The sequence below is a fragment of the Pectinophora gossypiella genome, chromosome 6, assembly GCF_024362695.1.
Source record: "Pectinophora gossypiella chromosome 6, ilPecGoss1.1, whole genome shotgun sequence".
Classification (NCBI taxonomy): Eukaryota; Metazoa; Arthropoda; class Insecta; order Lepidoptera; family Gelechiidae; genus Pectinophora; species Pectinophora gossypiella.
In genome coordinates, this window is record NC_065409.1 from 13,812,402 (window position 1) to 13,826,718 (window position 14,317).

Sequence of the window (14,317 nt, forward strand, 5' to 3'; positions counted from 1 at the left end):
GTATCATGGCCAGTCCGTGCATGGTACAGTCATGAGCAATATCATATACCCACTTTAGAACCCTGTCGCACTAACATATTTGACATTTAAGTGACTTACCGGTCAATTTATCAAAAAAGTTAATGTGACATGGTATCAAAATGTATACATATTAGTACTCGTGACCGTACGCAACGGTGTTGGTCGGTGACGGAACGGTCTAGAGGACGTTGCACCATAGAAATTTATACAAAGAATATTTTTTTTTGGCTGTATCGGGACGGATCCTGTCCTAGTATGATACGGTGTAGTGGGGACGGACCTTAAGTGTAAATAAAATCACCTATTTAAGTGATATTCGTCTAATATGATAGAAGATGAATGACGAACCACGTCTTAAGTAACGTCACAGCAAGTTCCTTAACTCTAGGGACTAAAATCCCTTAGTCGTCAAACATTTCTCATTTAATCGAGACTTTAAAAAAGATTAGAAAGGCCAGATTAGGTACCTACCGGCCATTTTTTGCAAATACGTGAAGTAATTTTTGCTGTGGGAGGTTATCATAACGCCGTGACGATATCTTGAACTTCAACAAGAAAGAAAAAATATTTTAGGACACTACACTACTACTTTACATTACTACTACTTTTTGGCCGTGTGGCCAAGTAATGTCATTTAATTTAATATACTAACATAGTTCGTAAGTCTCTATTGTTTAACTAACATTATATGGATGCAGAATCTGAAATAAATATTTTATTATTATTATTATTACTACAGACACGGATTACATAATTATAATTAGTGATTATATTTCAATAAGATAACATTTTAAAATCGTCTCAATGCGCGGCAAGAATTAAGTAGATCTGTTAAAGTACGTCACTAGTGTTGTGACGTTCATTAGCATAGTGATGTATCAGTCGATATTGGGTCGATCGATTATTTTCTATCTAACAATACTAATTTGAATCTTAAACCATCGTATTATAAAACTAAAACTAAAGATAATGCTAGGTTTAACATATAGTACGAAACAAAAGGAGTCCGCGGAAAATGGAAGTACTTTATAAGTCATAATAATTCTATGCAGAATCTGCGGCGTGGACTACTTATACTTTAAGCCGCGTATTTAGTCTTTGTTATGTATAAAGGCAGAATTTAATAATAAGGAAATCATTTGATTTGTTTTGTTTTGATGAAACTTATTTTAAAACATAGAAATATGTATAGGTAACTGCCTAATGTTGTTCGGACAAATGCGGAGCTCTTTTTTTTTGACGTGACTTATTGTAGATTTGCCGCAGATGGCATTAACTACTTGGTCGGACAAATGGGGAGCGCTGAAGGCTCTCACCCGGTACAACGTTTAAGACAACAGGCCTGAGGGTGCCCAGTTGGGCGCGAACCTCGGCTCAGGGCGTCGTCTGAGAGGAAAAATATTTGAAAGAATTAATCAACCCTAGTGGGTTGATAGCGATAAGCGCTGAATGAGGGAAATCGTCGACCACGCCGGCGGGGTCGGTATCGGGGTGAAACTTATTTTAAAACATACTAATATGTATAGGTAACTGCCTAATGTTGTTCGAACAAATGCGGAGCTCTTTTTTTTTTGACGTGACTTATTGTAGATTTGCCGCAGATGGCATTAACTACTTGGTCGGACAAATGGGGAGCGCTGAAGGCTCTCACCCGATGCGGAGCTCTGTTCCCATGCAATCTTTATCCAATAGTTCTCAAACGCATTCGGACTTCCATCATTTAATAACTTGCCAGTTATAACTTTGGTATAGAGACTCTATTTACAAAAACAAGATGGGCGGATGTGGTCAAAAAGGACCTGTGTATGTGCAATGTCTCCGAGAACGACACGTCCGATAGAGCGAAGTGGAAGAGAAGTACGAAGAAGGCAGACCCCACCATCAGATGGGAATAATAAATGCCAAGGAGAGAGAGAGAGAGACTCTATTTACTTTTTTAAGCAAGAGCAACAACTAGTTCAGCCCTGTAGTAAATGACGTCGAGAAACAACTGAAATAAATAACAAAAAATAGATTCAGTACTTATCGTAAAATCCGAATTAAAACATGCCTCAGAACTGTGGAAATTGACTGGGTAAAATACTGTGGAGGCTGATATCCGTACACGGAAATGGTGGTAGATTGGTCATATCCTTAGAAGACCTGTGGAACACCCGTCTCGACGAGCTCTGACATGGTGTGCGCGTGGAAAACGCAAAAGGGGGCGGCACAAAGAGATCTGACGACCCTCGGTTGATCGAGAGTTGAAAACTCTCGGCATGTCATACCGAGCAAGCTACCGAGGCTGCAAAATATCGCTAGGAATGAATATCTGTTATTCGAGTCCTACATCCCAACAGCGGATAAAAGTATTAGAAGAATAAGAAAATATGCCTCTGTAAGTATGCTTATCAAATAAACCCACTTATTTGTCGTGTGGACACTCTACATGACACGTTAAATCGCAACAAGACACATACAATTTTTTGTTACCCTGTGATATATCATAAATCATGACAATTTACGGCAAGGATGGGTTTAGTGACAGTTGTTGTCCGACAATAAAACATCCCTGCTGAAAATAGGTGTTTTTTACAAAGGTGACTTTGTTTTGCTTGAAATAAATCGTTTCGATTGGATAAAATCTAGACTGACAGCCGGTGTTTTAAAAAATCATAAAAAAGTCCACATAAATTCAAATTCTGTGCTTCGGACGGCACGTTAAAGCATTGATCCCGTACTAGCCCAAATGCCTCCACCAACCCGGAGTGGAACAGTATGGTGTAGTACGCTCCATACCCCCTCCGGCTTATTGAGGGGAGGCCTGTGCCCAGCAGTGGGACATATTTATTATAATAAAACTCACCTTCTATAATTTTATAACATATATATTTTCCTCTACTTTTGTCAATCAAATACTTTTAAGCATATAATACAATTTTATAACAATCCAAATTTGCATCTACGTCCCTCCATATTCCAACCCAAAAAAAAAAAAACAATCCCCCGTCTACAAACATTTTTCTTTTTCCGTATTTTTAATTCCGGCTAGTGCTGCAATCTCTCGTAAACATTTTACTCGTGAGATTTTACTCGATTAGAATTGACCTTACAGTATAATTATGAATAGGTGTTTATATTATGTATAAAGAAGTCCATAATAGGTACTGCTATTTCAGTTTCCTTCGTAGGTTATAATAATCAAAAATATATTAAGGTAAGTATTTAGTATATTTGAGTAAACTTTTTATTTATAATCTCTTTTGACCTCTAATTTACTTCGTTCACTTTAAAATACTTAAATGCATATTTCTTGTCACGCAAATACATCATTACAAGCTACCTATAACGCCGCCTTAATTACCTATTACTTGACTAAGTCTAATCTGTAATTACTGCTTATATTTTTAGTTAAAAATCAATTTATTAGGGTCATAATGACCCCGTTGATTATTAAATACTAATATACATTACCTAAACCTGAGGAGGTCGGTGGCGCAGCGGTAAACGCGCTCGGTCTGCGATTGTTTCGCAAAGGCCGGTCATAGAATGGGTGACATACACATACATACATACATAAACTCACGCCCGTAATCCCTAATGGGGTGGGCAGAGCCACAAGTAATCAAATACAACTTGCAGCCACTGTTGATACGATGTCGTAAGCTGGATATGATGAACCTTATGGTGATAAGGGATCAGCCTATCGCCCACAATAGAATGGGTGACCACAAAAAAAAAAAGTTTTCATCTCGAGCTCCTCCGTGCTTCGGAAGGCACGTTAAGCCGTTGGTCCCGGCTGCATTAGCAGTCGTTAATAACCATCAATCCGCACAACGCCCGCGTGATGGTTTAAGGCCCGATCTCCCTATCCATCCATAGGGAAGGCCCGTGTCCCAGCAGTGGGGACGTTAATAGGCTGATGATGATGATGATGATACATTACCTAAGTATCATAATTATATACTCACCTCGAACGACGTTTTCCACTTGACCGGTTAATACGATGCGCTGAGGCCGTCAACAATATTCCTAATAGTGCAACATAACATATTATAGTAACTGTTATCTTCCACTAACATATTGGCTGACCCAGTTTTTCAGATGAATTTATTCCCCTATTTTGTGTGCGTTATATAGGCTGTTGGTCTTATGAGAATTTGCTACGAGATAAATTTATGGTGGCAGTGCTTCGTGCCATGGGACTGCATATTGTTTTAGAAGAAGAAATGTATTTCATTTTTGTTTGTGTTATACTCCGCCTATCACGAAACAGAAAACTTGGCGTGTCGGTACTTAGTTCATCTTGCGATGGATGGACCTCGTGACTACCCCAAAATTGTAATAAAGTAATTTCATCTCGAGCTCCTCCGTGCTTCGGAAGGCACGTTAAACCGTTGGTCCCGGCTGCATTAGCAGTCGTTAATAACTACCAATCCGCACTGGGCCCGCGTGGTGGTTTAAGGCCCGATCTCCCTATCCATCCATAGGGAAGGCCCGTGCCCCAGCAGTGGGGACGTTAATGGGCTGGTGATGTGAATTTCACATTTGAATGACCGATTTCAACATGTACCTACCATATTTATGAATTGTGGACATGTCAGTTATTTATTTGTGAAATAAATTTACATTAATGCCGTCTATTTTTAATCCAGGTACTTATTTCAAATATTCAAATACGCCCCCCTATTACATGGGACTTAAATATCTGGTAAGGAGTGGGTGTATATAGGTAAATATATCCCGACAGAATTAAGTTGATAGCACACGTCAAACGGGTTGCTTAGCAGCGAACTACTAGTTGATTCGTCCGGATTATAGTTACATTCTCTCTTTTTAAAATGAACTGCTGTCAATTATCGCACAGATAAAAAGTTACAGATATAACTTGAAATAAAATTAGGAGGTGGCTTCTAAAATACACACCATATTATCAGTATCACCCTATATCCTAGGAAAACAAAACACAGTGTGATGGGTCATCGGAGGCGAAGGGAGACATCTTAATCAACATGTCACTGAAGCGTTATGCACCCTTCGTGCTGGAGCAGTTATGTGCCGTTCCCGGGAATGTTCCCGAAGTGGGAATATTCCTGTTGTAAAATCTCTTTAGTAGTAAGAACACTGGCTGCTTTTCCATTTCAAATTGTTCTTTTTTGTACTCTGATCTTATCTGCCTAAAGACTAGGTAATAGAACTTATTATAAGATTAATGATTACCTAATTGATAAAAATGTATGGTATTGAATATGTTCCTCTAGTTATTAAATAACTTGTAATGTACCACAATTTTCACTTGTGGTAGCTTTTCATTGGCATTTTTTTTGTATTTATAAGTATTCATTTTGTAAAAAACGCTGTAAGCTACCCAAATAAAATAAAATAAGTACGTGTTGCTGTTGCAGTTTCTTGTCTTCTCCTCAGCCATAACACCTTGCAAAATGACGTAAATTCAAAAATGTTACATTGCATGACCTTCAAAAAGTTTATCCATGATAATAATGTTGAATAAATGATTCTGATTTCTGATTTCTTTTTACATGAGTTTTCCGCTTTTTTACCGCCGAGAATGTTCGCAGAGAGGGAACATACCTTAAAACGGCATATCACTCTGCTGAAGGGAATTACGAAAAAATTAACTATGTTTTCTTTCTTGGAACGCAAACTACAATAAATATATACCCAGATCATCTATATACCCGAGAAAAGGTATTTTCGGACGCATATAACATAGGTCTGCACACGTATCTGGCCTGGATTTCCCTTAGGATTAAAAGGTCAGATGGCAGTCGCTTCTGTGGAAACGCGGACCCGTCAATACCTTCGGGTTAGGTTAGTAGACCCTGCAATAAACGGGATAAATGCTAGAAAAATAATAATATAAAATTTATTTACTGTATAAAAAGTACATAATCAAATTAGAAATAAGGTACAAGATAGGTTACTGGTGTCTGAACTAAGCTGAACCTGTGTTTCGGACACTTTTCTTCAATCGTGTGGGTTGTGAGGTGGATGACCAACCTCAAGGTCAGGGTTATTATTGAGCCGCGAAAGGCCCCTGACGTGACTCAAGTAACGAATACGTACTTTCATCAGTAAGTAGTAACCAGGACTAACGACTTAACGTGTCTTCCGAAGTACAGATCATCTTATTCCGGATTATCCCGATTTGGAATATCTCATCTCATCTTGGTCTTGGGTTCGAATCCCGGTAGGGACAAATCACTTTGTGGTCCCTAGTTTGGTTAGGACATTGCAGGCTGTTCACCTGATTGTTCAGAAGTAAGATGAGATGATGGCACTGTTACGATTAAAGATTCTTTTGTGAAACTATTAACTGTGATGACGTCATCAGAAGAATCCGGCGCGTTATGTCACTGCAAGGCATCCGATTTTTTTTAAATAACCAAAACAACATCCTTGTTTGCTTTACGATAGTGATTATAATTCCATGTGAGGAAGGAACGAGAAGATAAGTAAACAGCTCGAGTAATGACGAAAGAATGCGCATTTATTTCGGTAAATTAATATATTAGATTCGTAAGCATAATAAGTACTAAGTAGTTTTTAGACCTTACATCCATATCAAACTGAAAATTCCGACACCGCAGACGGTGCGGAAGAATTTAAATCTGCTTCCAGCCTTTCAGAAATGTATAAAAAAATATAGGTACTACTTCAGACGTATATATACAACAGAGAATCTCAATGAACGTGGAACAAAGCGTTATCAAAGCTTTCATGTGGCTTGCGGGTTTGTTTTTATAGTAATTAAAGTTGCCATTATTATTATAGCGGAAATACATTACCTATTACTTACTTTTTTTTATTTTTCTAAAGTATATCTGATTGGACCCCATAAGGTCATTGACGTCGAGGCAGACCACGACGATGATGGCGGGACGAGCTAGACGCCTTCCAGAACACCTTGCAGAAACATTCTCAAGATAGGGTTGGAAAGAGAAGGGAGAGGCCTTTGCCCAGCAGTGGGACATTAGGCTACAGAAAAAAAAAGTAGTACTCATTCAGCTGTTTGTCAAATTGTTAATGCCATTTGTAGCAAATCTACAATAAATTACCAAAAGATACGGCGTATAAATGATGAAGGCAGTGTTTCCTTTTGAAGATTTTTTCATCGTGACTTATTGCAGAATTGCCGCATATGGCACTAAGTACTTGGCCGAACAAATGGAGAGATCTGACCGCGGTGTATTTTCAACATAAACAACCATAAAGATGAAGAACATATACATAAACTCACGCCTTTTCCCCGCATGGATAACCAGAGATAATGGAATTCCATTTGCTTCGATGCTGACGCACTTCTCTTGTTTCTTCCACATTCATATACATTAGAAGTAATTCAGCCAAAAATCCATTCTCAATGGTCCATTTACGGCCGATCACCTCCACATTAATTTAATATCAAAACAAAACAAGTAATTTATATAATAAATAACACAGTTTTCAATTATCCTATAACAAAAATTTGCATAACAAAGCTGTGTTGTGTTTTACCTGCTTGCAGGCGTACTTACATACAAATGTTTAAAATAAACAATTAAAGAATCTTAAAAAAGCAAATGAATACGAGTACTTACAAAGTCCACGCACAAATATACTAGCTAGCTTCTCAAAAGAACACCGCATTTTGCTATCTCGACATTATCGCCTCGCCGTCAGCTATAAAAATACTGCAGTGTTATAAAAAAAGAAGGGAAAAGCCGCAGCATCCCATGTTATTTCCGTTTCACTTTTGTTTTAAAAAAGAAGTAAGTAGATGTAACATTTTTACAAAGCTCAATTTATTTTAATATCTTTTTTTTACCTTTAATTGGTTTGCTCTTGGCCCCAGACTTGGCCGAAGGCATTGACGAGGCCTAAGATGGAGCGATATCTTTGTTTGGAATTTTATAAGTCTTTATTAGTTTTGGTTCGATCAAACAAAAGTTGTAGTTTAAAATGTATTGACCACAGAGCATGTATATAGATGCAGATGTACTTTTTACTTATTGTTTTGTTTTTTATTTGTTTTTGGTTGATGAGATCAATAATTGAAGATATCTTCTAAACTGATTTGTGTTTCTACCCACTTAATAAGGGATTACGGGAGTGAGTTTATGGCTTATGTATACCAGTAGGGCTAACATGCGCAATGTGATAAAATTTTGTCACGGTCATTTTATCGATTCTGACGATATAATTATGTCGTTTTGTCGATTGGTGCTAATATGTGAACCGAAATATGTCATGTCGTTCTGTCAAAATACGAACAAAATGACGTGGCACGCGTGTTAGGGAAAAATACAAAATTATAGAATTTGACAAAATTTAATGAATCAATCGGTAATTTTACATGTGGCGCATGTAAGCCCTGCAGGTCGATACTTATGTTATTAGTGAATAAAAAATATTACTACGTATAGAAGGGACTCTTCACCCCGCACCGATACAATCTTGATTTACCTCACCCCCGATGCGGGTTACTTTAGTCTATAAACAAAAGGAGTGCACGTGGACGATTGTTGGTACGGATTTGATTGTCTAACAACTAATTATGTTCCTTTGACTCGCCCAATTTGGAATATAGTTATGAGCCTATGTACTTGTACAATATATACTTCACTGAGCACAAGAGACACAAGATACAGAAATAAGAAGCACAGATACAGAAAGACACAACAGGCAGCCTTATACGACACAAATGAGTCATCATCTCCCTAGCATTATCCCGTTTTCACAAGGTCCGCTTACCTAACTTGAAGATTTGATAAGCTTTTTACAGAAGCGACAGCCTGTCTGACCTTCCAGCCCGCGAAGGGAAAACCAGTCCAATACAGATTAGGTCACAAACCTCCGAAAATGCATTTCTCGGGAATGTAGGTTTCCTCATGATGTTTTCCTTCGCCGCTGAGCATGTGATAATCATTTATCTAAACATAAATTCGAACACAAATTCGACAATTATTGGTTTAGGCCTGTGCTGGAGTCGAAATTGCGACCTAAAGGTGAGAGGCAAGCGTTCTATCAACTGGCCCAACACGGCGCTCTAAATGACTGTTTTACCAAATTTACTAATCTAATGAATATTCAATAAGTAGACACCTCGTGATCCCAATTTGCATCTAAACTCGTATTTTGTGGCATACGCGAGAAATCTAATCAATATAGACACACGCTGTTACTCGTTACAACGTGTATATTATGTGGGAACTTTGAATATATTATGTAAGTACTTTTTGCTCAAGGCCTTTGAAACGTGGTGTTGGAGGAGGATGGAAAGAATTCTTCTTCTTCTTCTTCTTTCTCCTACCGGAGGTCAGCGATCATTACTGCGATCTTCACTTTTCCACAGATCTAATGTTCAATCCAACCCCCCTCACGGAGATTCTTAAGCCAAGAAATCTTCCGCTTGCCAGGTCTTCGGCGTCTTTGGATTTTTTCCTGGATTATCAATTTGAAGGAGTTGTTAACAAATAATACTCAACCTTCAAAAATAGCCGATACTTTATTCACAACCACCAACACCGTGCTTGTCACTCGAATGAATGTCAATGTTGCCCTCTTTTAACAATATTTTACCAGAAATCTTCCAAAATTAATAGTATAACAATCCATATTAAAATAAAAATAATATTAATATTTTCGAAATAAAGAAATAATAACAATTCAATTTAAAATAAATAGTAAAATTACAGAAAATCTAAACGTCAAACCAATAATTTTATGATTGACTTGTGTTGCCGCTAACAGAGTCTATACTTGTCATTGCGCGTACTGTGACCTATATACCGCAGTTTCCGCCGCTTTGCCGTAAACAATGCAAGGCCGCCTATTGTGGTTATTTTGTTCGTCTGTACATGTCTTGATTTATGTTTTTGTGCAATAAAGAATTATTGATTGATTGATTGAATTCATATTGTATAAAAAAGTGTAGCATTTTTCCCGGTTTTACCCTAAACAACACCGACTGGTATGCAATCCGTTTGACGTGCTGTCTACTTAATTCTGTCGGGTGTAAAATTTTTAGTTTTAGATTTTTGCTTAAAATTCACGTGGTATTCTATACATTTTAAGCCTGTCGATTACCCGTCCCTTTCTTTTTCAACGGATAAGAAAATAACAGGTATAACTTAAAATAAAATTTGATGGAGTCTGTAGGATTAGCACCAATATCTACCTTACCTACCTTTAATAGCTTTGCTGGTGGATTCTCGAATATCATTTTCTTCTATTTACATTCATTATAATATTCCAATTTGGAAACATAACAGTTTTTGTTTGGGTTTAACTATGAAGCCACAGTTACAAAGAAATAACCGCACAAACGTAAACAAAGTCGTGATTTATAGACCTAGCTTTGAATCTACGCACACTGCAGAACTGTGGCTGTCTGCGATTAATAATTTACTGCTTAGGGGGTTAAGTTGAAATATTTTTTTTTTAAAAACTTTGATACTTTTATTTAGAAAATTAAATAGATTAATAAGAGCGCAACGACTGTTGGAAATGTACTCAATAAGTAATGAGAAAATTAAATCGAAAATAAAAATCTGTCTCGGACGGGACCTGAAGCCGCAGCCCTTGTCAAGCCGGGACGACCGTGTTAACACCCTTACAACACCGAATCCTCCTCCTGTCCATGAGAAATTCTTCGATCTATGTACGATTTTCGTCATTAGGTCGACGCCGATTTAAATTTGACTTTAGAAGTGTCCCTAAGCACGGGTACTGAGTGCTATAAAAACAAAAATCCAAATAAGTCATGTTAAAAAATACATTAATTGCTTATTACAGGGTCAGCAGAAACACTATTTTTTAACTGCATACAGTTAGATAACATAGACTTACTTTATTGAACACAAAGAACTCAGGATACAGAAAAGGACGAACCAAAGCACAACAGTCGGTTTTAATGTTCACGCAGTTTCTTACAGGCAACCTTTGAGTACAGGAATAATAATTAAATGTAAGTATTATACTAGACAAAATTTATTTTATACATAATTCATACGAAACCTTTTAGCAAATCTCACAAGCACCTTCAAACCACATCAAATAAGCACAGAATTGCCTACGCCGTTTGCTACACGCCGTAGCAATGTCTACGCCGTAGCAGTTTGACACGCGTGCCTGTTATCATCCATTTGACACGTAATAACCGGGTACTAACAGTTCGCTGTCGACGTGATTTCGCAAATTGAAATAGTTATTATTTGTTATCAATATTACATTTGATTTATAACAGCTGACTTATGGTGGAATTTCATTACAAATAATTTACTATGCAGAAAGATATTTCTGAATTTAATAATTTATCGTAATTTCGCAATAAAAATAAATAATAAATTCACATAATTAAATCCACCACAGGCTTCGTCAAAAAGGAACTAAAAACAAGAATAAACCATAAATCCACAAAAGTTTCGTCAAAATACAAACCGAATAGTAGTGTCTCTGTCCAGTAGTGTCCCCAACTGCGGCGAAGGGAGAGCATGCAGCCAGGCGCCAGACTCCGGTTTTGCCGCTGCCCGCAAACGCGCCAATTCCGACCCGGAGGAACTCTGCAACAGACCCTCAAATATGACTTTGCAGCCCTTCTCGTCCCACTCCCTCTGTACTTCCGGATGCTCTGGAATCGTTTGATTAGGGTACAGTATAGCCCACTCAGCCAGAGCCTGATCAACATATGGCATCGAGAATCCGTCACCATCAACACCAAGTATTTGAGCGACCAAAACCCGAACACCATACGCAGAACCCAGGAAAGCTGTAACACCGGCATCCTGTACCCGACGAATACCAAGGCCGCCATGCCTAATCGGCAACAGAATATTAACTTAGTGTGATGAAGAATTAATAAATCGTTGGTCGACTATAATTCTGTTATTTTTTTGTTTTTCTGTGTTCCGGCTTGGACTCTAAACCACTGATTTTGTCTAATGTGTACAGAATAGTGGTCCGGCTAGGGAGCATCTAATGTTTGAATTCATGATTGAATCATAGATATAATTGATGTCTGTGTTAAACATAGCTGGCGAGAAATGGGTGTACACGTTACACTGTACTTTTTCATAAAAAATCCATATTCCATTAAAGAGCTTTGCTTACTTAATGAAAAAAACCACTTCCCCAAACTGCGAAGTTTGTGGGAAGAGAGAAGATACGTACCATATCTTATATGAATGTACTCGGAATGCCTCACAAAGGTAATTTTTATTTAAACATCTAAAAATTAGGAGTCAGAATAGTGATATAGGTATCTTGGAGGCCTTTTTATCAGAACCTACGAGCAGAGAATCATATTTGATTTATGCTTTCATTCACAACAGCATCACATCTTAGGCTGTTGTGGGTGGGGCATGAATTAAATATGATTTTTTATCAGTTTTAGTCAGTCTTGATCGATGGGGCTGGCATAACAAATTTTGTTAAAAGCCCTTAAGTAAATAAAAGACACAAAAAAAACCTTAGTAATTTCGTGTTTTGACGTTTAGTAATAAGTAACTGATTTGACTAGTAGAAAACTAGCCTATTATGATACTCACTGATTACAATAATTTTATTGTTACCAATACAATGAAATAACAAAAAATATATAAAGAAGTGAAAAGAATTTCTTATTGTATCTCATACACAGAACACTAGTCATAATCAAGTCTTCGCTAACATATCACAGATGTAATTTAATCCTAGTAAGTTCTAAGTCAAGTTTCTCATACTGAGAACAAAGACAGGGTAATAACAAGTTTTAACCACGCTTTGTGCTTAAATTTGGTAAGCAGGGTTGTTAGATCTGTGCCTAAAAAAAATAATGTTACATTTTATACACTGATTTTACGCTTCTACACTGAATAACTAACGAAAAACTAAATTTTATACGACTGACTTTTTTATTTTAAATATAAACAAACATATTTTTGTACACCGTAGTTCCACACTAGATGGCGCTAGTAGTTGTATTAGACATTTATTTTGTAATAACCAACAAAAAATATACAGACGTGGGTGTATATTTTTATTGTTATATTTCGCATCCTCTACCAAAGAGCGGTAGAGCCCTTGTCACACGAAATTTTAATAACTTTTCATGACATAGATCTAGATGTAGGCATTATTATGAACTTATTCAAACTTTAAATAATTAATTAAATAAAAAACATAAAAATAAACTTGATTGAAACAAAATATTTGTTCGTTTGTTGTGATGAACAAATATTTCGTTTCAATCAAGTTTATTTTTATGTTTTTTATTAAATTAATTAATATATTGAACTTATGAACTTATTCAAACTTTGAATAATTAATTTAATAAAAAACATAAAAATAAACTTGACATTTAGCTTAAACGTTTTATTTAATGTATGTTCAGAATATACTTAAAGATGTTATTTGTCTTCAAGCCTTCTCCAGACTTTTCGTGCTAAGTTTTTTATTCCGCGTAACGTTCATATAAAATGACAAAGTCTTTTTACTACTGAATTGATCTCTATAAGTACATTAGTATAATGACAGAAGTATCTTGTGTCAATTCGGATGATGAGTATTTTATATCAGGATTAAAATTAGGATATTTAGTAAGTACTGAAAATATTAGAAAAGTAAAATCCATACCAAAAATACACAGACAAACTGTTTACATAATTACACAGCCCTAGTAGATGGCAATTTATAAACTAAACACACCTCTCATCCGGTATCAATAAATTCATTGTCACTTGATATGACTTCTCAACTTAATTAGCAAGTGGGCGAGCTTCTTTATATTTATAATTATCTTTAGAATTATTTGTGGTGGGTGCTCGCAACCACCTACGATCTTGAGAATTATCAAACTGAATATTTTGGTCATCATCTCCCTAGCATTATCCTGTTTTTCATAGGGTCCGCTTCTTTCTATTTAACCTATTTATGAATTTTAATAAAGAAAAATTTAATAATAAGTGCGACATTTTGCTTTTTCTCTGTCACAGGTTGCTTTTTCATACAAATTCTATTGCAATTTCGTGTTTTGACGTTTAATAATAAGTAACTGATTTGACTAGTTGGAAACTACCCTATTCATCTCAGACTGACAATATTTTAATTTATAATACACTTGCGCTTTTTTTATGCAATTTGAAGAAACAAAATATTTACAAACTCTTCTTTTGGCGGTATTATAATAAATAACTTTCAATATATCAAACGTAGAGCAAAGGCTCAGTTAAAGATGCGCCTTTTCTAAATTTGCAATTACACTAACCTAAGAGAATTGGCTATAGACACTATAGTAATGTATCTAAACAATTGCCCTGGCGCAATTCGTCAGTGTTGC

General features: G+C 36.5%; 1 protein-coding gene across 1 annotated transcript in view; it reads left to right on the top strand.

The window, feature by feature from the left end:
• The window catches only part of LOC126367736 (uncharacterized), a 558,664-nt gene that overhangs the window by 433,384 nt on the left and 110,963 nt on the right, over positions 1–14,317 (top strand). The gene's annotated exons all lie outside the window — the stretch shown is intronic.